The sequence below is a fragment of the Nicotiana sylvestris genome, chromosome 11, assembly GCF_000393655.2.
Source record: "Nicotiana sylvestris chromosome 11, ASM39365v2, whole genome shotgun sequence".
Classification (NCBI taxonomy): Eukaryota; Viridiplantae; Streptophyta; class Magnoliopsida; order Solanales; family Solanaceae; genus Nicotiana; species Nicotiana sylvestris.
In genome coordinates this window covers 36,515,850-36,541,409 of record NC_091067.1, presented here as the reverse complement: position 1 = coordinate 36,541,409, position 25,560 = coordinate 36,515,850, and positions in this window count along the sequence as shown.

Here is a 25,560-nt window from a genome sequence, read left to right as displayed (position 1 = left end):
ACTACGCAAGATCCGATTCATGTTCACACATGATATGTAGGCAACTCACATCAGGTTCGATCACCATTAAAAAGAAATGAAAAAAATGAAGAAATGAAAAAATATTGATAATAATAAGGACCGACTGAGTCCATTCTAACATGTTTTGTTTTGAATTGTGAAGAAAGTTGAGGTGGTCGGTTTGTGGTAAGCTGGAAACACAAGATCCAAGGAAAAATGATAACTGACATCGAAGCTGTTACAAGTGCTCAAGAGACTCAGGGTCAGAGGATTCAACAAGGGTCTACTGTGTTTGAGAAAAATAGAATACTGAAACAGCAAATGACCGAAATGTGTCAAGCATGGGCTAGTGATCAAGGACAGCCTCGTCATGATTCAGAATTTGCTACACAGAAAGATTAGTACCATTCTTCTAAGTACCACTCGTACTCGTTTGATCTTCCTGCAAACATTGAGAAGCCTTCCCGAAAGATGGTACAGGAATAAATGACCTAAAGAGTGAAAAGCTTAGAACAACGGTTGAAAAATATGCAAGGGTTGGTAGGTCAAAAGAGTGTTGCCTTCAAAGATCTATGTATGTTCCCCGATGTCCACTTGCCGCCTGGTTTCAAAACTCCCAAATTTGAAAAGTATGATGGACATGGAGATCCCATAGCCCACCTGAAAAGGTATTGCAATCAACTGAGAGGTGCAGGAAGAAATGAAGAATTGTTGATGGCTTATTTTGGGGAAAGCCTTACAGGAGTAGGCTCCAAATGGTTTATGGATCAAGACACGTCTCGCTGGTATGTCTGGGATGACATGGCACAGGCCTTTGTCAAATAGTTCCAATACAACATTGACATTGCCCCAGACCGCAATTCCTTTTCAAACCTGAAGAAGAAACCAACTGAAAGTTTCAGGGAATATGCCATCAAATAGAGAGAGCAAACGGCTAGACTTAAGCCACCCATGGATGAGCACGAGTTAATCACTGTCTTTCTTTAGGCTCAAGAGCCAGATTATTTTTAAAACATGATGTCCGCAGTGGGTAAATCCTTCTCGGAAGCAATCAAAATGGGGGAAATGATTGAGAATGGTCTTAAAACAGGCAAAATTATAAGTCAAACAATTCTCAAAGCTGCAAATCAGGCTGTCCCGATTGAATCCGATACTTTTAGTGACACGAATGAGAAGCACGAAGAAATCATGATGACATCAAGGTCGAGAAGAGGTTCTAGGAGAGCATCTCGAAGGTATGAGCAACCTCATCAGGTTTCCCATGATTCCCCTTGAATATTATTATCCACTTCAGAACCCTCAATACTATGTTGCTGCACCTCAGTATGTTGCCTGGCCACCAAGACACCCTAGAAGGCGAGCACCAGCACCGCAAAATCTCTACCAGCCTCCACAAAATTTTCAAATGCCATATCACCCACATCCAAGCCAGGGGTATAGAAGGGAACAAAGGCTGAAATATAATTTTACACCCATAGGAGAGTCTTATGCAAGCTTGTTTGAGAAGTTAAAGCATCATGACATGATTGCACTCATTCCTCCAAATCATGTGGACCCACGTGCAAGAAGACTTGACCCTTCTAAAAGGCGTGACTACCATTCTAATGCCCAAGGGCACAATGTTGAAAGCTGTTGGGATTTGAAAAGAGAAATAGAAAGGATGATCCAGGAAAAACGGATTGTGATCCAAGATAGTGACACCAAGAATATCGTGCAAAATCTTTTACCTGCACATAGTGATGTACACTTTGTGAGGATGATGCCTGGTGACATGGAATATGAGAATCCTCTCGGGAATTCGCTAACTCAAGTTAATGATGTTGAAATTGGAGAAGGCTCTGCTGATTCTGATGAGCAAATTTGTGGCTAAATGTCAAGCCTAGCAATTGAAAAGTCATTCCCTCCTCAATAGGAAGGAATCTTGGTAGTTTTGATTTTTTTCCTATTATCTGGGTTATTTCAGGGTTGTGATCCAGATTTTATTTATTTTATTGAGCCAAACCCTTCTGTCCCTCCATTCTGTTTGTGTGAGTCTTGTCTGTCTATTCTGTTGCTATTTTCATTAGCCGAGTTATTTTAGGGTTGTACTCGGATTTTAGGTTGGTTGTTTGGTTGTCAAACCCTTCCATCCTTATTCAATCAAATACAGTTTGTCCTTTTTTGTCATTCTATTTCTAGTTCTTTTCTCGCTAGTTCTAATGACATGACATGCATGCAGAAATTTTTGCCAGATCTTAGAAACTGATTTAATCTAGAATTGGATAACCAAAAAAAAAAAAGAAAAAAACTTTCGAGGATGAATAAAGAGTTGAAATATTTTGGAATTAAGGTCGAGTAAAATTCACCTTCAAATCATTGTGAAGATCGGACTTGATGATGTTTAATCAATTGAAGTTTGTTGGAAAGTTTGACATTAAGGGATGAAAAATGGCCCGTGACCACGAAACGCCAAGAAGACAGGCATGTTCGTCAATGCTGAGATGGTGAAAAGATACTGTGTTTGGCATTCTCGAGGTTGGGAGGCCCTTTTTTCGCTACCCAAACACTTTATACCCTTTGTCACCCCTTTAAGCCTGCGTTGTTTTCTTTGACCACCCTCTTTTGGAATCAAGTTTAGAATCAAGAGTCAAAAAAAATGAAAATGAAAAAAAAGAAAAAGAAAAAAAAAGTCCATGTCCCAAGAGTACAAACTGGGGCAATTTTCAAGTGAAAAAAAAATGAAGAAGAAAAGAACTGGCAAAGGTACATGCCCCTAGAAAATAGAAGCTGGGGCAACCTGTTTTGAAAACAAAAAAAGAGACAAAAGGAAAAAAAAAGACAAAGAAAAAAAATGAAAGATGAAAAAATAGTTAGGTCAGATGTTTGAACTACGTTCAACCTGATTCCTTAAAAAAGGATATGTAGGCAGCCTCACGGTTCGGTCCAACCAAATAAGAATTTAAAAGAAAAAAAAAATTAAAAAAAATCCCCAATAGTTGAAACTGGGGCAAAGATTTTATTTCATTTTTAAAAGAGTCAATTCCAAAAGTTGTAAGTATACAACCCCGTCATCTTTAGTCTGTTTTGAGCCTCATGTCGGCCTTTCGCCCAACCCTATCCAAAAACCTTCCAAATAAAGATCTCCCGGTATGACTTCAAGAATGCCATAAGAAGTATGCAATGAGCGACGGTTCTCACACGACATATAACACTATCAAGTTACTCACAAAAAGTAAGAAAAAGAAAAAGAAAAATGAGAGAGTCTCACTAGTGAAAACCCTCACGGGCATAGTAAGGCGACGGTAAGTAGAGATGAATAAATGAGAGAGGCTTATTGGTGAAAATCCCTCAGGGCACCATTAGTCGAAAGTAAGTCGTGAAGCTGATGCAAAGGATTGGTATGGATAGGCCCGACTTCAAAGATCATAAGAATGGTAAAAGGGAATATTGGATTAGTTTGATAGATCAGGCCGTTGAGTCCAAAATGCATGTCATGATTATTAAGGCTAGTTATTGAAAACAAAAGAAACAAATTCTTCCTTCTGTCCTTCCGACAGGGGCATTTCTTGTTAATACTTGTTTCATTGCACCATTATGTCCTCCACTCCGAGTCAGTCCTTGTCAAAACAAGAAAGAAAGGATTTCAAAACTGCTACCAGCTTTTCGGTTGCACAAAGTGAATTTGACAAGCACACTCAGTTGTTACCGTCAACATGCCTTGAGGATTCATGCAAAGAATCCCCCTAAAGACTCTTGTCAACCTACTTGGCGCAAGCAAAGATAACTGGTGATTCTCTCTGACAGACAAATTGCTCAAAAGCAGGAAGTCATTCAAGATATCGGAAAAGGTCACCTAAGCAAAGATCTCCAATTGGGATAAGGCTGTTTGAGCTACAAATACAAATGGTACTGGTGTGAAACAATCAGAGTTGGTGCAGAACAAAAGTCTTTTGAGACAGACTCAAGCTGATTTAGCAGAAGTCAAGCTGCCCAAGACTCAAGGCCACAAACCGACCACCATTTTCAAAACTAACCAATTTTTCTTTATGTGAAACATGAACAAAGCAGCGCAAGGAAAGTGGTTCAAAAAAAAGAAAAAAAAGAAGAAAAGGAAAAGGAAAAAAAACAAAAAAAAGAAAAGGAAAAGAAAAGAAGAGAAGAGACTACAAAGGAAAGTTTCTCAAATCTTTGCCTTTGTTTGTCTTGCTATTGTGTATAAAATCTTGTCATAGATCTATACATTTTTCCTCCTAGGATAAAAAGTCCTAGTCTGATGAATTTTCTCCTAGGATAGAAATCTTAGTCTGATGAATCTTTCTACTAAGATAAGAAAACCTAGTCTGATAAATCTTTCTCCTAGGATAAATGTCTTAGTCTGATGAACCTTTCTCCTAAGATAGAAAACCTAGTCTGATGAAATTTCTCCTAGGATAAACATCTTAGTCTGATGAATCTTTCTCCTAAGATACATAAAATAAATGTCTTAGTCTGATGAACTTTTCTCCTAAGATAGAAAACCTAGTCTAATGAACTTTCTCCTAGGATAAACATCTTAGTCTGATGAATCTTTCTCCTAAGATACAAAAAACAATCTTAGTCTGATAAATTTTTCTCCTAAGATAGAAGACCTAGTTTGATGAACTTTCTCCTAAGATAAAAATCTTAGTCTGATGAATCTTTCTCCTAAGATACCAAAAAAAAAGACCTAGTCTGATTAATTTTCTGCTAGGATCAAAATCTTAGTCTAATAAATCTTTCTTCTAAGATAGAAGACCTAGTCTGATAAACTTTCTCCTAGGATAGAAATCTTAGTCCGATGAACCTTTCTCCTAAGATACCAATAAAGAAGTAGAAAAGAGACCTAGTTTGACAAATTTTCTCCTAGGATTAACGTCTTAGTCTGATGAATCTTTCTCCTAAGATAGAAAACATAGTCTGACGAATTTTCTCCTAGGATATTTTGAAAAAAAAGGAAGTTTGGATTTGAAAAAAAGGAGTCATTTTTTTAGTTTTCTTAAGATTATCAATGTTAGCTTTCCTGAAATCAGGGGGGCCGCCTGGAGAATAGGGTCAGTTTTTACTTTAGTCAAGCTTAGTTTATAGTTTTCCGCAATCTCAATCACGTTTAGGAGATGCACATCCTAGTCGAGTCATTAATTTTACTCTCATCATTGCATCCTTCATTAGCAGTGCAGGTGATTTATAGTTTTGTTAACACTCACAGATGTTCCCAATATCAAACTGGGGCAGGAAAATTTCTTTTGTTTTGTCTGTTTTGTTGTAATCAGCCCCCCACCTGGAGAACAAGGAAAGACAACTCAAGTTTCAAGGGAAAGCAGTTTCGAAGGAAGACAACTCAAGTTTTAAGGGAAAGCAGTTTCGAGGGAAGACAACTCAAGTTTCAAGGGAAAGCAGTTTCGAAGGAAGACAGTTCAAGTTTCAAGGGAAAATGGTTCAAGGTGCAAGGGAAAACAATGTCAAGTAACAAGAGAAGACGGTTCAAGTTCAGCAATCAGGCACCCAATTGGAAAAAAAAGGGGAATTCAGTTCAGAATGCAATTCAGGCCAGCAACAAAAGAAGCTCGCATCAAGAATACGAGTCAGCAGTCCAAGATGATCAACAGAAGCTAGTCACAATCCAGAATAAAAAGAAAGACAAAAAGTGAATCCAACTGCAGAAGTTAATGAAAGATGTGAGCTACTCAAGACAGGGCTGAGGTCACAAGCTCTGCATGTCCTGTCTTGGTTTGAAAAGCTGAAGAAGATTGAATCAACACCAGCGGCTAACAAACATCAAGATTCAGATCAGGGTCCGCATGAAGAAACACCTAAGACTCGAGATCAAGCTTCAGAAGACTCATAGATAGGAATCTTATAACTCGTAGCTGATAGGCTTTATTAGTCTTTTTATTTTTGATTTTGATGTAATAACGGGACCGCGAAACGGCACCTCGCCCGGCTCTCCACCTTGGTACGCCATCACCTCATTCACTTCTGAACTACACGTGGCCTAATTCCTTTATAGACGAGGATATGTAGGCAGATCAGATACCATGGCTCGGTCACATTCTTCTTCCTCTTAGTTTTGGTCTCCTAAATAAGGGTCAAGTCAAAAAACTTGTCTAGTCGTTCTTTGTCTGAAAATACTTCGTATTTCCAGTTAAAGAGGGGCAGCTGTAGACATGTGATTTTTTATCCTCCCCAAGATTTTTTGTATTTTAGCATGTAAATATTTAATTTAGGCCTAATATCGTTATTTCAACTAATTTTGAGTCTTTTACTTTATTTTATTACAACAAAATGAAAATTACAAAAAAAATAGTTTCATTAATCTTTTGTAGTCATTTTAATCTTGTAAAATACAAAAAACAAAATTGTTTTAAAAGCCAGTCTTATTTCGATAATTACTTTTACTTAAATAGGGCTAATTAATATTTTTTGGTAATATTTCCATATGTGTAGATTTTTAGTTAATTAAGTTGATTTTAAGCAAAACTAGTCATAAAGGTCCATAATTCCCAAGCCCATAATTCTTAGGCTTATACCCCTTAACCTAGAAAACCCTACAAATACCTAGACCCCTAGAGCTAAGAAAGGGGGAGCTGAAAAGAGAACAAAAAATCAGACCTAGATCCTAAGTGAATCAGCGTCGCTTCACCCAAAATCCCACCCCCTGTGACTTCATACTCCTCGTTCCACCCCAAACGACCCTCTATTCAAGCGCTAAGATCGCCGGAGCTCATCGGTCGTAGTAACAAAAAATGAGATCACCACCCACGCTGTTCTTCTTTATTTTGATAACCTAAGAACTGAAATACAAAAAGAATAAGGCTAAGGACAAAAAAGAGGTCTTGTCACACCCCTTTTTTAACCAAACCTCCACTAACCCTCTTAAATAAATAAAAGTATTAGTAAAGCTTGAAAGGGTTTTTAAATTCGAAAGTGACAAAATTGTGTTTAAAAGAAACAACTCAGAGTCGCCACCTGGCATTTGATTTCGGTGTGTCAGGTCACCGTTTTTAAAACGATTTTTCCTTTTAAAATATTTTAGACTCTAAAACCAAGTTCACCCAGAGATTTGGGTAAGGGGGTTCATTTGACTCAGGGAGAAGGAGTTAAGCACTCCCCAAGTCCCGTAACTAGTACGGTTGCATACTTGATCTAATCGGTTTTTGGAATATTTGAATTTAGGTAAAACAATCACAGAAAAATAAACACAAAAAAAGGCTCGAGGTCATCCCCACCTAATAAAAGAAAAATAAAACTAGAAACAAAAATACTACGGGTTCTACTATCGATCTTTAAGTACAAATACTTCGATGCATACCCCAGAAAAAAATATATACAAATCCTTCGGGGCATTCCCCGAATAAATTTAACTAAGGGAACGACCTCTCGCCTCGAAAGAAGCTAGAACAATAACATCCTAAAGGTCTGCCAACCAAAATGTGGTCGGTCTAAGCATGCTCCTAGCGATGCTAAAAAAGCGATTAAATAAAAGTAATTAGATGTTTAAGGTCTAATTTCTTCTTCATGTTCAATTTCCCATTCCAGAACCCATTAAATTGTTAAGCCAACTAATAATATCTTCCTTTTAGCTCAACTGACAGATTATCTACTTGATTTAAACCACTAAACTTAACATGATCACTAAAACAAAAATGAGGCTATTCAATAATCAAACATGAAAATATTCATTGAATCACACCAAACAAACATCACATGTCTATAAAATTAAAACAAGCAAACAGATAGGGGAAGGAGTTAGACCTTTACTGTTGCGTATTTTTGCTGCGTACAACGACTGAAAATCTCGAACCGGAATCGAAACTCGACGGGTAAAATCTCACCAGCCAAGAACCAGAATTAGACCGAGAAGCTGAAAAACCGGTCGAAATCTCGGATCGTCACCAAAGACTCAACCAAACATGGATTCGGATCCACATTTTAATCAAAATCTATCCTTGAACAAAATTCTAGAATCGAAGAATTAATAAACAGAATTTTTCTTTTTAATTTTTTTTTCCTGTTTTTCCCTCTTCTTTTTTTTTCAAACTGTTTTTGCCTTTTTTTTACACCACTGATTCCGACGAGTTTTGAGGTAGAGGGACAACTATGTTTAGGTCTTTGTCTAGTGAAGGGCTGTTTTGGGTGGTTAGAAAAAGAAGGGGTCAGCTAGTTTGCATCTAGGTTTAGAGGCTGTCTGACGATAAAAAAGGTGGAACTTGGCGGCAGATTTGGTCGTGGCTGGTGCTGGTTCTCTGGCTAGTTGGATGGTGCGATGGCAGAGGGGTCGCTGGTGGGGCGGAGCTGCTGGCTGTGTTTTTGCGCGAAGTCTAGATCTGGCGCTAGGGTTTTCTTCTTGCATCAGTTGAAAACGAAGGAGCGGCAGCCATGGGTGTTTGAAGGTTCAGCTTGGTCAAGAAGAAGAGGTGGCTGACGGGGGGGTTCAAGGGTGGTCTCGCTGGTCATTGTTAGTGAGGGAGATGGAGGTGGCGCTGGTTTTTCCGGCGAAATAGTGGAAACGGGCGGCTATGGGTGGTCTTCTCTTAGGGTTCCAGCTAGGGTTTGTCTTGTGTGTGTTGAAGAAGAAAAAATATTAGGGTTTTTTCCTCCCAGCTTTTGAAGAAGGGGTTTTGGAAGGGTTAAAGAGGAAGGAGTAATAGGCTAGGTCTTGTTGGGCTTCCAAATTGGGCTCAAAGACTAAAAATCAATAGCAAATTACTACTGAAATACTAGTAATTGACTTTAACTACATAAAATTTATATTGATATGAAACCTTCATTTTTCAAAAATTACATATTAAAATGAAAACAGAGAAAAGTTAATTAGAATGATAGCAAACTTAGATTAATATTACTACAAAAGACTAATGGCCTTAACTTAAATACAAATATAAAATAAAAAATATTTTTTTGTATTTTCGAATTTTATGTTCTACTATTAGACTAAAGATGAAATATAGGCTAAATCCTATTAAAATAAAAATAAGTAAATATTTTTTTAAAAATACTACTTTTAAAAGTTGCGCAGGTCAAAAATTACGTGCTTACAGCTGCCCCTCTTTGCTTGTAAACACGAAGAGTTTTCGGAGAAAGAACAATAAGCAACGTAATTGATTTATGACCCGACGCTTATTCAAAAGAAAATAAAGATGGATAAAAAGGTTGTGACCGAGCCCTGGTATCTGAGCTGCCTACATATCCTTGGCTATAAAGAAATCAGGCCACGTGTAGTTCAGAAGTGAATGAGGTCATGGAGTATACTGAGGTGGGGAGCCGGTCGAGGTTCCGTCGAGGTTCTGGTATGTGGTTCCTGTCATTACATCGAAAATAAAAGGAAAAATTACAGTAAAAGTAAAATAAAAATACAAGATCCTATCTACTTTTCATCTTGAATCTTCCTTGAATCTCTACCAATATGAAACTTAAAAATGGACCCTGTTCTTCAGGCGGGCTCCTGATGCTTCTTAAATTTGCAAATTGAAGTAACTTTAAAATAAATTCCTTTGTTTTTCAGGGGGCACCTGCCACTGATTTAAAACTAAAATGAATTCCCTCATTCTCCAGGTGAGCGTCTGCCACTAACTTGAAACTTGAGGTGACTTCCCTCGTTTTCCGGGTGGGCGCCTGTTGCTTACTTGAAAATCACAATAATTCAGAAATGGATTCCCTCGTTCTCCAGGTGGGCGCCTGTCGTTAAAGCTTAAAACTTGATATGGATTCCCTCATTCTCCAGGTGGGCGCCTGCGACTGACTTGAAACTTTATATGGGTTCCCTCGTTGTCCAGGTGGGTGCCTGCTACTGACTTAGAACTTGAAATAAATACTGAAATGAATTCCCTCGTTATCCAGGTGGGTGCCTGATTGCTAAAACTTGAAACTGTATTCCCTCATTATCCAGGTGGGCGCCTGATTGCTAAAACTTGAAACTGTATTCCCTCGTTATCTAGGTGGGCGCCTGATTACAAGAAACATAAATTGTATTCCCTCATTATCCAGGTGGGTGCCTGATTACCAAAACTTGAATTGTATTCCCTCGTTATCCAGGTGGGTGCCTGATCACCAAAAACTTGAATTGTATTCCCTCGTTATCCTAGTGGGTGCCTGATTACCAAAAACTTGAATTGTATTCCCTCATTATCCAGGTGGGCGCCTGATTACCAAAACTTGAATTGTATTCCCTCGTTATCCAGGTGGGTGCCTGATTACCAAAACTTGAATTGTATTCCATTGTTATCCAGGTGGGTGCCTGATTACCAGAACTTGAATTGTGTTCCCTCGTTATCTAGGAGAGCACCTGATTACCAACAACTTGAGTTGCATTCCCTCGTTATCCAGGTGGGCGCCTGATTACCAACAACTTGAATTGTATTCCCTCGTTATCTAGGTGGGCGCCTGATTTCCAAAAACATGAATTGTATTCCCTCGTTATCCAAGTGGGCGCCTGATTACCAAAAACTTAAATTGGACTCCCTCGTTATCCAGGTGGGTGCCTGATTACCAAAAACTTGAATTGTATTCCCTCGTTATCCAGGTGGGTGCCTGCTTACCAACAACTTGAATCGTATTCCCTCGTTATCCAGGTGGATGCCTGATTGCCAAAACTTGAACTGTATTCCCTCGTTATCCAGGTGGGCGCCTGATTTCCAAAAACTTGAACTGTATTCCCTCATTATCCAGGTGGGCGCCTAATTACCAAAAACTTGAACTGTATTCCCTCATTATCTAGGTGGGCGCCTGATTGCCGAAAAATTGAACTGTATTCCCTCTCTATCCAGGTGGGTGCTTGATTACCAATAACTTGAATTGTATTCCCTCGTTATCCAGGTGGGCGCCTGATTGCTAAAACTTGAACTGTTGTATTCCCTCGTTATCCAGATGGGGGCCTGATTGCTAAAACTTGAACTGTATTCCCTTGTTATCCAGGTGGGCGCCTGGCATTTAAACAAAACAAACAAAATAAAAGAAATTTTTCTGCCCCAGATTAGGATCTGGGCATATTTGTGAGTGTTAAGCGGATCATGTTACCTACACAGCTCTAAGAATTTAAAAGGTGAATCCCATTATCCAGGAGGGCCCTGAAAACTTCAAATTAAATCTCATCTTAAGAGTGATAACTTTAAAGCTAAATTATATTTTCTAAAGGGAAAACTTACGCTAAAACTTAAAATCAAATCTCATTATCCAGGAGGGTCCTGAAAATTTAAAAACTAAATTCCATTATCCAGGAGGATCCTGAAAATTTTAAATTAAATCCCATTATCCAGGAGGGTCCTGAGAACTTTTAAAATTAAATCCCATTATCCAGGAGGATCCTGAAAACTTTTAAATTAAATCTCATTATCCAGGAGGATCCTGAAAACTTTTAAATTAAATCCCATTATCTAGGAAGATCCTGAAAATTTTAATTTAAATCCCATTATTCAGGAGGGTCCTGAGAACTTTTAAAATTAAATCTCATTATCCAATAGGATCTTAAAAACTTTTAAATTAAATCCCATTATCTAGGAGGGTCCTGAAAATTTTAAATTAAATCCCATTATCCAGGAGGGTCCTGAAAGCTATTAAATTAAATCTCATTATCTAGGAGGGTCCTGAAAGCTTTTAAAATTAAATCCCATTATCCAGGAGGATCTTGAAAACTTTTAAATTAAATCTCATTATCCAGGAGGGTCCTGAAAATTTTGAATTAAATCCCATTATCCAGGAGGGTCCTGAAAGCTTTTAAATTAAATCTCATTATCCAAGAAGGTCCTGAGAACTTTTAAATTAAATCCCATTATCCAGGAGGGTCGTGAAAATTTTAAATTAAATCCCATTATCCAGGAGGGTCCTGAAAGCTTTTAAATTAAATCTCATTATCTAGGAGGGTCATGAAAGCTTTTAAAATTAAATCTCATTATCTAGGAGGGTCCTGAGAACTTTAAAAAATTAAATCTTATTTTCCAGGAGGGTCCTGAAAATTCAAAAACTAAATCCCATTATCCAGGAGGGTCCTGAAAGCTTTTAAAATAAAATCTCATTATCCAGGAGGGTCCTAAGAACTTTTAAAAATTAAATCCCATTTTCCAGGAGGATCTTGAAAACTTTTAAATTAAATCCCATTATCCAGGAGGGTCATGAAAACTTTTAAAATTAAATCCCATTATCCAGGAGGGTCCTGAGAATTTTAAATTAAATCCCATTATCCAGAAAGGTCCTGAAAATACAAAAATGAACTTACCTGAGCCGTGCTCTCTTCTTGGAGGATTCTGAACCAAATTTCTTTACCCTAAGCCATGCCTTCTTCATGGGAGGGCCCCTGTGGATTAACAAATTTTCTTGCCCCTACTTTAGACGAATAAAATTTGTTAGTTTGAAAACGTGGTGGTTAGTTTGTGGCATTACTGCTGAGTGTCTGCTTCTGCCACTGCCAAGATAACTTTGATTTCAACCTGGACAACCTCGACTGTTATCGACTGCCCATTTTCTTTCAACCCTTATCACAGAAAACACCTCTGCTCCATTCGTTCCCAATATCCTCTATTTATTGCATTTTGCTCATAAATTGACATTTTCTGAACCCTTGCATTTCACATGAATCCCAAAGCATGTTGATTGTTGCCAACTCAATGCGCATACCACTTTTCCCTGACGCAAGACACTTTGATGTGCTAGCCAAATTCGTTTTGTGCAACTGGAAAGCTGCTAGCAAATTTTGAAGTCATTTCTCACTTGTTCTGACCAAACAGACTCAAGAAGGGACTCAAATAAAACGAGAGGAACAAAATAAGGGACAAGGGAAAGAGATGATACCTAACCAGAAAATTACGAAGTGGAAACTTATCAGATGTGGATACCAACTCTAATGACCATGACATGCACCTTTAGATTAAGTGGCCTAATCTCTCAAGCAAATCTAATATTCAACTCTTGTTGTACCTCTTCGCTGTGAAACTAGGCTTCAACTCTTCAATTGTCCCATTTGATCCACAATCCTCAGTCGACTTGTAGTGCCCTGAAGGTTTTCACCATCAAGCCTCTCTCATTTTGCTCTTTTCTCAACTCACTGTCGCCTTACGGTGCCCCTGAGGGTTTTCACCGATAAGACTCTCTCATTATCATTTTCTCTCATGTGCTGAGAACAAAGGTATTACCCATGATGCAGGAAGATCATACTTTCACCAAACACTTGACTTGGAATCCTCAAATATTGGTCAGAAAGTCTTTCTTTGGACCGTAATGTAGGCTTTTGGAGAGGGTTGGAAAGAAAGGGTGGTATAAAGGCTCAAAATAATTTAAGATGAAAAGGGTTCAAAATTACAACATTTGGAATCAGGTCTTTTGGCAAAATTAAAACTTCTGCCCCAGTTTCTTGGAATTTGGGGATTTTTTTTTATTGTTTTTTTGAATTTTTGCTTTAATGGGATTTCCAAGAAAAACTGCCCCACTCTTGACTTCGGAGATTATGAAACATTTTATTTGGTGCAACCGAACCGTAAGGCTACCTACGTATCTTGTGGTGACAAGAATCAGGTCGAACGTAGTTCAAAAGACAAAGTTTTTTTTCTTCTTTTGCTTTTCTCTCCTTTTTTCTTTTTCTTTTTTTTTCTTTTCTCTCTTTTTTTCTTTTTTTTTCTTTTTCTCTTTTCCTTTTTTTTCTTCTTGTTCTCTTTTTCTTTTCATTTTCTAGTTCCTAACTCTATTTCTGATTCCAAAAGAGGGGTTTGAAATAAAAAATTAGGCTCAAAATGGGTAGCAAAGGATAAAAGTGTTTGGGTAGCAGAATAAAATGCCTTCATCATACCAAACTTAAAAATGCCAAGTACAAACAGATCACACACAGTATCTATTTATGACATCAACACAAACACAAAGTGCCAATGAGCAATACCTTTGTCCCAATGAATGACCCTTGCCAGTTCGAAGCAGATTAACTCAACCTTAACTTGATGTGGAAGAATGCATTTCAGCATTGTCTGATCTACCTCAAACTGCTTAAGAGACATTCTCTTGTTGTATGCTCTCATAAACCTCTTGATTTTCTAGACCAACTGCCTCAGTTTCACTCAATTTAAGCTTCAGGTCATCTCAGAATGCGTGAATCACTACTTGTTTCCTCAAATGCCTCTTTTATCGCGTTCAAAACTGTGTCATTGCTTCATGATTAAATTAACTTTCAAGACCAGGTTGAGAATTATGTATGCATGTCATGTCACTAAAGTCGGCATGAAAAAGAACTATAAAAGGAAAAACGACCTAAACAAAAACTGACAGAAAACAGGAGATTGCATTATACAGATGGTGAACAGGGTTTGAAAAAAAACAATCAAAATAGATATGGGTTACTATCCTGGAACAATCCTAGATAACACTAGACGAGTTACTACAATAAAACGAGCTAGGCAAAAAGAAGAAGAGTTTGAACCACAAGACAATATCTGGATTACAACCCTGAAATAACCCGGATAAACAGAAATGACAACAAAATAAACCACTAAAACTCCTCCCTGGCTAGCCAAGAAAAGAGTGTCTTTCCAATTACCAAGCTCGATATCTTAGCCACTGGGTTGCACATCAAAAATACTAGGACCTTCACCAATCTCAATATCATTAACTTCAGTCAGCAAGTTCCCAAGAGGATTCTCATACTCCTTGTCACCACGCATCTTCCCCACAAAGTGTGCATTATGCAGGTAAAGGATTCCGTGCAATGTTCTGGGTGTCACTGTCTTGGACCGCAATTATCCCTTCTTGAATCATTCTTTCTATCTCCCCTTTCAAAGCACGACAATCTTCAATGTTATTCCCTTGGACATTAGATTGTCCAAGGGATCAAAACCTTTTGCATATGGGTCCGGAGTATAGTCGATGAGCGGCTCAATCAGGCCAGACTGTTTTAACTTTTCAAACAAGCTTGTGTAGGATTCTCCTATTGGAGTGAAAGACTTTTCTCTTTGCTGCTGCCTTCTCATTTTGCACTCCGGCCTTGGTTGGAACCTCTTTCGGGTAGGGGTTGATATGATTGTAGAGGCGGGTAAGACATTTGTGGAGGCGGTGCAAGCCGTTGCGGGTTTTGTGAGTGTGGAGCATATGGCGGTGCATTGTGGATAAAGTACTGGGGAGGTGAGGTATGACTTAAGGGATTTTGTGGAGGGAAGTAGCATTGGTGAGAATTATCTGGAGTACAAGGATATTCATGGGGTCGGTATTGAGGCTGAAAGCGTTTAGCAGGAATGCCCACTGGATCATGTCGTTGGCGAGGCTCAGCAACATATTTTCTATCAATCGGAGAACTGACCCGAGCAACTTGTTCATTCCATCTGAACCAAAACTCCCTAAAACTTTCCTTGGGTCTCTTTCCTTGGGCATCAGAGACTTTGAACACAGTCTCGCTAGAGGATCGAAGAAGAGTAGCTAGTGAAGGATCTACAAAAATAGGAGCAGATGCCGGAGCATGGTATGAGGTTGTTTTGGCTGGTGGAGCATAGAACATTTGGGAGGAAGTGCTAGGGTAATTGTGGTAAGGGGTAAAACCCGATGCAGGTTGAGGGGAAAGGTCGAGGTTGTGGGAACCTGGGCTTGTGATAGTGGTGGGATAGTTGCAGGGTTTTCAGTGTAGTTAGTGGTGAATGAAGGTAGAGGATGCCCCCTGACCCAAGACTGATATATTTCTGCGATCTGTTGTTTCAACCTCCGGACCTCCTCTTTCAGTTCCGATTCTGATTCTACAATCTCCCTTGGTGGGTGTACAACCTCAGTGTCTATTTCTTTGCTAGCCATGACTGACTTATGCTTTTTGGTGTTGTATGGACGAATCACCAAAGCGCCACAAACTAACCACCCTCTATTATAATAACAATGAAAGTAACAAAGAGGAGCAAAACAAAGCCAACATGTTAGCGTTAGAGCAATTATCAAATAGAAATATCACATTCCGTGCAATGCCCCTAGCAACAATTAACGGTTCTAGAATGACTTCGAGGGTACGAAGGTCATATGGCATCATCCCAATTTCACTCTTCTTGCCCCTTTTCCTCTTCATCTTCCTTTCTAACACTGCTTGGTTTTTCATTTCTTTTCCCCTCTTTTCTTTCTGATCATCGCTCTTTTCTTTCCTCCTATTTCTCACGTCCCACAACTTCATTCTCTTCTTTTTTCTTTTTTTTTTCTTTTTTTCTTTTTTCTTCTTTTATTTAATAATGATTCGATCGAACCCCATGTAGGTTGCCTACGTATCATGTCCCTCATGAATCAGATCAAGCGTAGTTCTGAAAAAATTGATGGATAAAATAAACTAAAACAAATCTTTTAGATTTTCCATTTATAACTTTTTTTTTTGTTTTTTCAAATACAAAAAAAACGAAGTACTATAACAAAAGACTCGACAATCTTAACTAGACTGACAGAATCGATACTATTGTACAAGACTAATAATTAAAAGACAAGATAAAATAGACTAAAAAACTAAAAAATTTCCTCAAGCAGCTCGTGCATGCAATGGCTTTGACTAGAATGGTCCTGGGATATTTGTCATGCTCGAGTCCTGGTAAATGAATCCATACTTTAATGAAAAAAATAAGACCAAACAGATTAAATGACTCGAGACACTATGTGAGACCACAGCTCCTATTAGACACATGCAAGACAAGCTTGGGCTATTTTTGAAAATTAAACTACATGGCCAAGAGTGGCTATTAATGCAAACTCAACAAGATTGGCCTCATGGACAAGGAAAATGCCTCACTAAGGCTTTTATGGATTCAAACTCCGAACATCATGGCGCAAAATTAATTTGCGGAAATGCACCATTTTGCAAAAATGATCGATATGGCCCGAAGTGGCTGAAGATGCAAACTCAAAAGGACGGACCTTAAGGCAGTGGGACACTTAGTTGCGAACCCAGGATTCGACATGGGTCATGAACCACTTTTGCGAAAATGACCTATTTTGCAAGAATGGCTGATGTGGCCAAAAGTAGCTAAAGATGCAAACTCAATAAGGGCGTGCCTTAAAGTAATATGACTCCTACTTGTGGACTCAAGATCCTAAGACATGGGTAATTGAACCACTTTTGCAAAAATGACCTCATTTTGCAACAATGGCCGATGTGGCCAAAAGTGGCTAGACATGTAAGATTTGGCTAAGACCCCGCGAAGCCAAGAACCTAAAACTCATTAGGAAGACCGGACCCTATGTGGGTTGCCTACGTATCACGTCTCGAAAGACGAGAATCAGGTTCACGTAGTTCGGAAAGATTAGATATGAGAGAAAGCTTAAGAAATGACACTAATTTGGAAAAATATTTTTTTTGTCTTTTGTCTTTTTTTTTGAACAATGATAGAAAATGTAAAATCTTTTCGGATTTTCTTTTTCATTTTCATTTTTGAAATTTTTGGAAAATAGTGTAAAAGTGTAAAAAAAAATTGGATTTTTCGTTTTTCATTTTTTTGAATTTTTGGAAAATAATGGAAAAGTGTAAAATCTTTTTTTTTTTTGGATTTTCTATTTTCAAATTTTTTTGTCTTTTCTTGAAAGAGTCGTGAAAGAAAAATATAACCGAGCCCTACTTGCTTCATTTTTCACCCTTCTTTCCCAAACATCGGTCCGCCAAATGACCTTTTTACCCTCAAAGATGCAACATGTATCACATGGGAATGATTAAATGTCTTTTTGGGCCACGAGCCCATTTTGATAAAATTTGGATAGGCTTCCTACAAAGGGACACGGTGCCTGGGTCCGAGCCCTACTAGGTCTAAATGACATGATGCAAATAAAAATGACATAAAGGCTTACCTAAGTTTGGGGTTCACTAACAAGGCAATTCGGAGGAGCGTATGGTCGATGGTGGCTGCTCAAGCTTTCCACCCACTCCATACGTCCGACGCCCCCCCTCCTAAATTAAGGGTGACTCAACAAAGAGTTCGTGCACGCGACGCGTACTCCGAGACTTGTTGCAGAAAAAAGACCCATGTTTATGCAAATGATAACAGTTTATAAAGCAGTAACACATTAAGTAAAGCGATAAACAAATAACCAACAAAATAAGGAAATAAGACAAACAAAGCAAATAAACAAAGCAAATAAAGAAAACAAAAACCTCAACCGAATATCCTAAAACCCAACAAGATCAAGTACCAGCTCGAACTTGCAACTCCCCAACAGAGCCGCCAGAGATGTCACACCCCTTTTTTAACCAAACCTCCACTAACCCTCTTAAATAAATAAAAGGATTAGTAAAGCTTGAAAGGGTTTTTAAATTCGAAAGTGACAAAATTGTGTTTAAAAGAAACAACTCAGAGTCACCACCTGACATTTGATTTCGGTGTGTCAGGTTACCGTTTTTAAAATGATTTTTCCTTTTAAAAAATTTCAGACTCTAAAACCAAGTCTGCACAAGAGATTTGGGTAAGGGGGTTCATTTGACTCGTGGAGAAGGTGTTAAATACTCCCCAAGTCCCGTAACTAGTACGGTTGCATACTTGATCTAATCGGCTTTTATAATATTCGAATTGAGGTAAAACAATCACAGAAAAATAAACACACAAAAGGCTCGAGGTCGTCCCCACCTAATAAAAGAAAAATAAAACTAGAAACAAAAATACTACGACTTCTACTATCGATCTTTAAGTACAAATACTTCGATACATACCCTGGAATAAAATATATACAAATCCTTTAGGGCATTCCCCGAATAAATTTAACTAAGGGAACGACCTCTCTCTTCAAAAGAAGCTAGAACAAGAACATCCTAAAGGTTTGCCAACCAAAATGTGGTCGGTCTAAGCATGCTCCTAGCGATGCTAAAAAAAGTGATTAAATAAAAGTAATTAGATGTTTAAGGTCTAATTTCTTCTTCATGTTCAATTTCCCATTCCAGAACCCATTAATTTGTTAAGCCAACCAATAATATCTTCCTTTTAGCTCAACTGACAGATTATCTACTTGATTTAAACCACTAAACTTAACATGATTGCTAAAACAAAAATGAGGTTATTCAATAATCAAACATGAAAATATTCATTGAATCACACCAAACAAACATCACATGTCTATAAAATTAAAACAAGCGAACAGATAGGGGAAGGAGTTAGACCTTTACTGCTGCGTACAGCAACTGAAAATCTCGAACTGGAATCGAAACTCGACGGACAAAATCTCACCAGCCAAGAACCCGAATTAGATCGAGAAGCTGAAAAATCGGTCGAAATCTCGGATCGTCACCAAAGACTCAACCAAATACGGATTCGGATCCACATTTTAATCAAAATCTATCCTTGAACAAAATTCTGGAATTGAAGAATTAATAAACAGAATTTTTCTTTTTAATTTTTTTTTACACCACTAATTCCGGCGAGTTTTGAGGTGGAGGGACAACTATGTTCAGGTCTTTATCTAGTGAAGGGCTATTTTGGGTGTTTAGAAGAAGAAGGGGTCAGCTGGTTTGCATCTAGGTTTAGAGGTTGTCTGGCGATAAAGAAGGTGGAACTTGGCGGCAGATTTGGTCGTGGCTGGTGCTGGTTCTCCGGCGAGTTGGATGGTGCGGTGACAGAGGGGTCGCTGGCAGGGCGGAGCTGCTGGCTGTGTTTTTGCGCAAAGTCTAGATCTGGCGCTAGGGTTTTCTTCTTGCGTCAGTTGAAGACGAAGGAGTGGCAGCCATGGGTGTTTGAAGGTTCAACTTGGTCAAGAAGAAGAGGTGGCTGACGGGGGGGGGGGGGGGGGGGTTCAAGGGTGGTCTCGCTGGTCGTTGTTAGTGAGGAAGATGGAGGTGGAGCTGGTTTTTCCGGCGAAGTGGTGGAAACGGGCGGCTATGGGTGGTCTTCTCCTAGGGTTCCAGCTAGAGTTTGTCTTGTGTGTGTTGAAGAAGAAAAAATATTAGGGTTTTTTCCTCCCAGCTTTTGAAGAAGGGGTTTTGGAAGGGTTAAAGAGGAAGGGGTTTTGGAAGACTAAAGGTGAAATATAGGCTAAATCCTATTAAAATAAAAATAAGTAAATATTTTTTTAAATATACTACTTTTAAAAGTTGTACAGGTCAAAAATTACATGCTTACAGGTCTAAGAGCCTAAGACCTATACACTCTGCAAAAAGGAGATCTGAGAGCCGCAACACACACAAGCGAGCAGAAACCGGCGACCACTCCAAATATACCTCCCATCGCCGCCCGTACCACCACCTCCTTCCACCGTTCAACCGGATTTTATCCTTTCATCTTTAATTTTCAGTTTATTTTCGAATTCAAAAACATATACAAAAAATGGTTCTATGATTTGATTGAATTTCGATCAAAGTTCCAAAAGAGAAAAATCAGAAAATGCAAACAAAAATAAAAATACATTGGTGCCCTTTCCTCTATTTTTGATTTAGTTTTCAACAAATGGAAGTCGATTGAGCTTGAGGGAGGTTTGAATTTGTCGCTGGAGTTCGCTTGGATTCGTCGTTCGAGGTGTCGTTTGAGGTCAAGTTCGTGGATCTTAATCCCGTTTTGCTGCTATCTCGCTAGTTCTTTGTTGGATACTTCAATTCCGGCACCAAATTTCTCTGTATTTGACTCCAAACAAGATTAATCAAAGTTGCGGTTTTGTTTTTGCTCATGTAACTATGGAACGTTTTTCTTGAGAAATTGAAACTTCAACTTTTAGGTGCAATTCTTTCCTTCCCCTTTTATTTCTTTTTAGGTGCGGATTAAAGTATGGTAGGAGCCAAGGCTTATTAGTTTGATGAATGTTCGAGATTTGGTTTGAATGAGTTAATTGAAATCGATTTGAATAATTCATCTTCTATGCTTTGGATGTTCTAGTTTCCATTATATGTTGGAGTATCCCTTAAGTTTCGATTTCTTGGTTTATTATATGTTGATTAAAGACTTGGCTGGTTTGTGGTTGTTAAGTGAGTCGTGATGCAGTGATGTATTCTGTAGGCTGTTGTCATGAGTTTTTGGCTCGTTTTGCGGCTTAAGCATGAGATGAGTGCTGGAATTCTGATGTTCTGTCATGTTTTTAGTTTAGCTTAATCCATCTAAATTTCTGAAATCGACTGCAATTCTTTGTTTGAACTCAACTTGATTTGACTATTGCGCATGTCAAAGTAGTGATGATGCCTCAATGCTAAGTGCTGCAGAATCAGTGATATATTTCTTTGGTGATTTACATTGGTCTTTTGTTTGTCCCTGTTAAAACTGAACGAAAATGACTACTTCAAATCATGATTAGTGTGATTCAATAATTTAGGTGTGGTCTTCTCAATTTGTTTCTTTGAAGCATGTTGAAATCCTTTGATGAACACCATACTATTGCCTTCTGTTAGGTTGTTCATATCGATGTTTCCTTCGGTGTTATCTTCAATTTAATCTCTAAGCCCTAACAAATGCACCTGATGCATATGAGCATCCTCGTCAGTCTGGCAGAGTTTAAACACTAAGTGAATCCTGAAATAGTTCTTTGACATTCCCTGTTTGTCATCATCTTTGTTTGTGGTGTTATTCAGACATTCCGAGACTGTTTTGGGTTCATATGAGAATATTCACGTCTTTAAGATTCAATGGAATCGGATCCATGTTGTCCATTATTGCAATTCTTCATGCTATATTTCCATGTGTTGTCGCTAATGAATATGTCCATTTTGCTCCCCGGAATGTTCATGAATGTGCATCTGCAAGACATGTTTGCATTCTCACACTGTAGCAAGTTTGTCTTTTACAGAAATTGGAAACTTGTGTCATTTGGATGCAAATTGTGTGAGTAATTGAGTTAGAGTTGGAATTAGCTCTTTAAGTGTCTTTATTTTCGCAGGGCAGAGAGTAATTAATATTTTTTCAAGGATTTGTTCATCACGGCTTTGGGTACGGTTCCCGTGGCATGGTCATGATACATAATTTCCAAAGTCGGGTGTACATTTATGTGACCCAAATCCAAATCCCAAAAACATTAAATAAAATGTGTCATGGACCGCGGGAGCATTTATGTGATGTGGTTCAAGACGTGTTTTAGATGACGATGATTTTTTTCTAAAAATAATAAATAAAAGGGGTTATAAAGTTAAAATTGCACCATAGGTTAAAACATGTACTAAAATCAAGTGAATAGGACAATTATAATAGTTGAGCGACCGTGCTAGAACCACGGAACTCGGGAATGCCTAATACCTTCTCCCGGATTAACAGAATTCCTTACCCGAATTTTAGTGTTTGCGGATTGTAATACAGAGTCAATCTTTTCCTCGATTCGGGATTTGAACTGGTGACTTGGGACACCATAAAATTATCCCAAGTGGCGACTCTAAATTTTTTCATAAAATAATCCCATTTCGATTGTCACTTAAATTGGAAAAACTCCCTTATACCCCCTTACGGGGGTAGTAAAAAGGAGGTATGACACTTGTAAGGTTTTCTAAATGGTTAAAGAGGCACTAGGGAAGTGACTTTCTCCTAGGTGAATACTTGACGGGTTCTAAAGCCTAAGGCAAAGTTGTTATGTTGGAGATTGCGATATAGCCAATGCACGAAACTACTCACTCTATACCTCTCGTTAGCTTGAGTGACCTTACCCTAATTGACTTTCTCAAGACTAATTGGGTGTCAAAATTGTGCAAGCAATGTAGGCTCAAGTCGGGTATTACTATCTCTAGGTTTAACCTTTTAATTGGGGCTATCAATCTCTTGAATACACCCCAATTGTTTGCAACTACTAATTCAACATGGAAAACACAAATCTGTCCAAATATCAACCACCCATAAATATCTCAGCCTTAAAACAAAAGACCCATCAAATACCCACACTAGGGTTGAGCCACAACCCTAGCTAATGGGTCTAGCTACTCATAATAATGGAAGAAATTAGATATTTAAATGAAGAATAACCCATAAAATACAATTACAAGCTAAGAATTGAAGATTCAATGTTAAACTAGCTACAAATTACTCAAAATAATCTAAAACCGCCGTTCACGTGCTCTTCTAAGATAAAGATACCCTAAAAATCTGAAAAAGAAGTATTTATACAAGGTCAAATTTTTTGGACAAAAATACCTCTGACAGAGGTACCACGGTCCGCAAGAAAGAGATTGCGGCCGTAGTGAGGCTTTTTGGCTTCAAGTTTTGGCCTCTGAATCTGGCCACCGCGGCCGCGGTGGCTTCACTGTGGATTGCATAAAATTGACCGACCGCGGTGTCTTGAAACTTCCAAACTTCCAACTTTCTGAATCCCTTCTCCGCGGACCGCAACAAATGGATTGCGGCCACGAAGAATCTACCGCGGACCGCATTGCTTGAGCTTCCAAAATTGCATCTCTTTGATCTTTTCCACTGCAGACCGCAACAAATGCACTGCGGTCGCGGTGGGTCTATTGCTGCTGCGGTGGATTTACTACTGTAGCAGTGCTTTGACTTGTTCTTGGTACTTAAGCAGGTTTCACTCCTTTTTGAGCTGGTTTTGACTTCCTTGTCACTTTTGACCAAACACTGCAAACAAGCACAACATGTAAGCTTTCAAGACTACTTGTATACAATTTTAATACAAAACTCAAGCAAACAAAAGTATAAAAAAAACTAGAATCCCTAGTTGTCATCGGCCATTACGGGTTTTGAACAGTTTTTTGCAAATGATAAATACTCAAACCTTTATTTATTCAAACTTTACATTTAAACCTCTTCCGCCCTTATTTTAAAAAAAAATGTATTTGCATTCTCTAATACTCGTACCAGATTTCTTGAGGCTTTTGCAAGAATTTTCGCTTATCTCTATTCCAAAACATTAAACGTGACCTTTTAACTTCCTCTTCTTCATCTCTATTCAAACGAAAATGGGGAAAACTTCTAAGAAAGTTCCGTAAAAAGAAAATCCTTCTGCCTCGCGACCGGCTGAAGAAGAAAATGCTCCACCTACTATCGATGAGGAAAAGACATCGGAGCTACTCCTTGACTTTGTTCATTCCCGCGGGGTGCCCCTACCGGTGCCGACTTTAAATTTGAAAAAATCTCTTCCGTACCGGGTCGATGCGCGCTGGTCTCGAGGTATATATGCTCCATCACTGCTGATCTTCTCTCCAAAGTCAAGGAAGACTATAATTGGGCCGGTAAGTACGCGGTGGTGCCTACGCCCGAGGAGTCAATCACTACCCACGTGGAGTGTTTTCTGAATGTTTACACTTACCCCTTCACATTGGGCCCTCTGGACTCGGTTGTCATCGCCTTTTGCAAGAGGTATGAGGTGACCCTTAGATTCATCTCTCCTTCTAGAGGATAGTGATTCTCCTCCGCTTCTTTGTAAGCAAGATCGACAAATGCCCCTTCACCATCGATCATCTCAAGTGTCTGTACAGTCCCCAACTCTACTGTGGGGGGTTGATAAAACTCGCCCGTCGGGCCTCGAAGGCCCCATTCTCGAGCATAGACAAGGATTGGGACCGAGTCTTGTTGGGCCAATTCATTCGAGTGAAGACCTCAGACTTAATTCTGGCCGAAGACATGCTATTTTTTTATAAATGGAACAGGAAACGTAAGTATAACCTTGCCTTTTAAGATTCCGCTTATTATTTTCCCCATTTTTCCCTTCTTACTGATGTTTCATGGTGCAGCTATTGCTCGGATGTTGGATGCAGTTCCCCGACTCAAGGAGAGGGCATTGTATCATAGAAGCCCTACTCTGAGCATGCGTAGTGCAAGCTTTTAAAGGGCCGGTGAGAGGCCCCTTCTCACGGTAAGATACTTTCCTAGAACAAAATCATTTGGGTTTCTTTTCGAGCTTACTCATCTCTTTTTCATTGTAGGCCTTGGGGCCCCCATCCGGTGATGAAGATGTCCTCCTCCAACCACCTACTCCGACGTAAGAGAAAGAGAAGGAAAAGAAAGGGGCTTCGAGTTCCACTCAAAGAAAGAGAAATCGAAAAAAGGCAGGCATGCAAGACTAAGGAAAATACCGGTACCCTCCCATCGGACTCAATCCACTAGCTGAGGGATGAGTACGAAGAAGAAGAAGAAAATTCGAGCTGATGGCTCGAGTGCGAGTCCATACTGTATTGCCTCAACCCGAGGAGGATACTGAGAGGGAATTAGCTGAGATCTCTGAACCGGAAAGGGATGAGCCTACTTTGCCCCAAGTTAGGGGGGTCGAAAGAGAGACTGGGGCTGATACTTCTCGAGCATGGGAAAGTGCCCCGAAAGATACATTTGGGGAGATTGACCTCACCGAGTCTCCTCTGTTCTCCGATTCCATGATCAATGAGGCCGGTATGCTAGAAGGTCATTCACATGATGAGCTTCAGGGGGCAGCAGATCTTAACAACTTCTTAGATGGCTTAGAATCTACCGCCTCGGATGATGTCACCGACTTTGGTGACTTACCGGTGCCGAAGAAGGCACCATCTTCGGGAGCCATTGGGTTTTCTTTAAATCCAAGGTTAGTGGATCGCTCCCTACTCCAAGTGTTGATCCTGACCGAAATCGGTCAATAGTTATCTCTATCCCGGAGGATGCCTGGGTTTTCTCTGCCCCTGTGGGGTCGCTATCTATCTTCGGTTCTTGGTGACCAAAGAGGATCAGGCCAAGATGGATGAGGTAGAGGCACTCTACTTGTTCAATTAAGCTCAACTGGCGTTGAATCGGG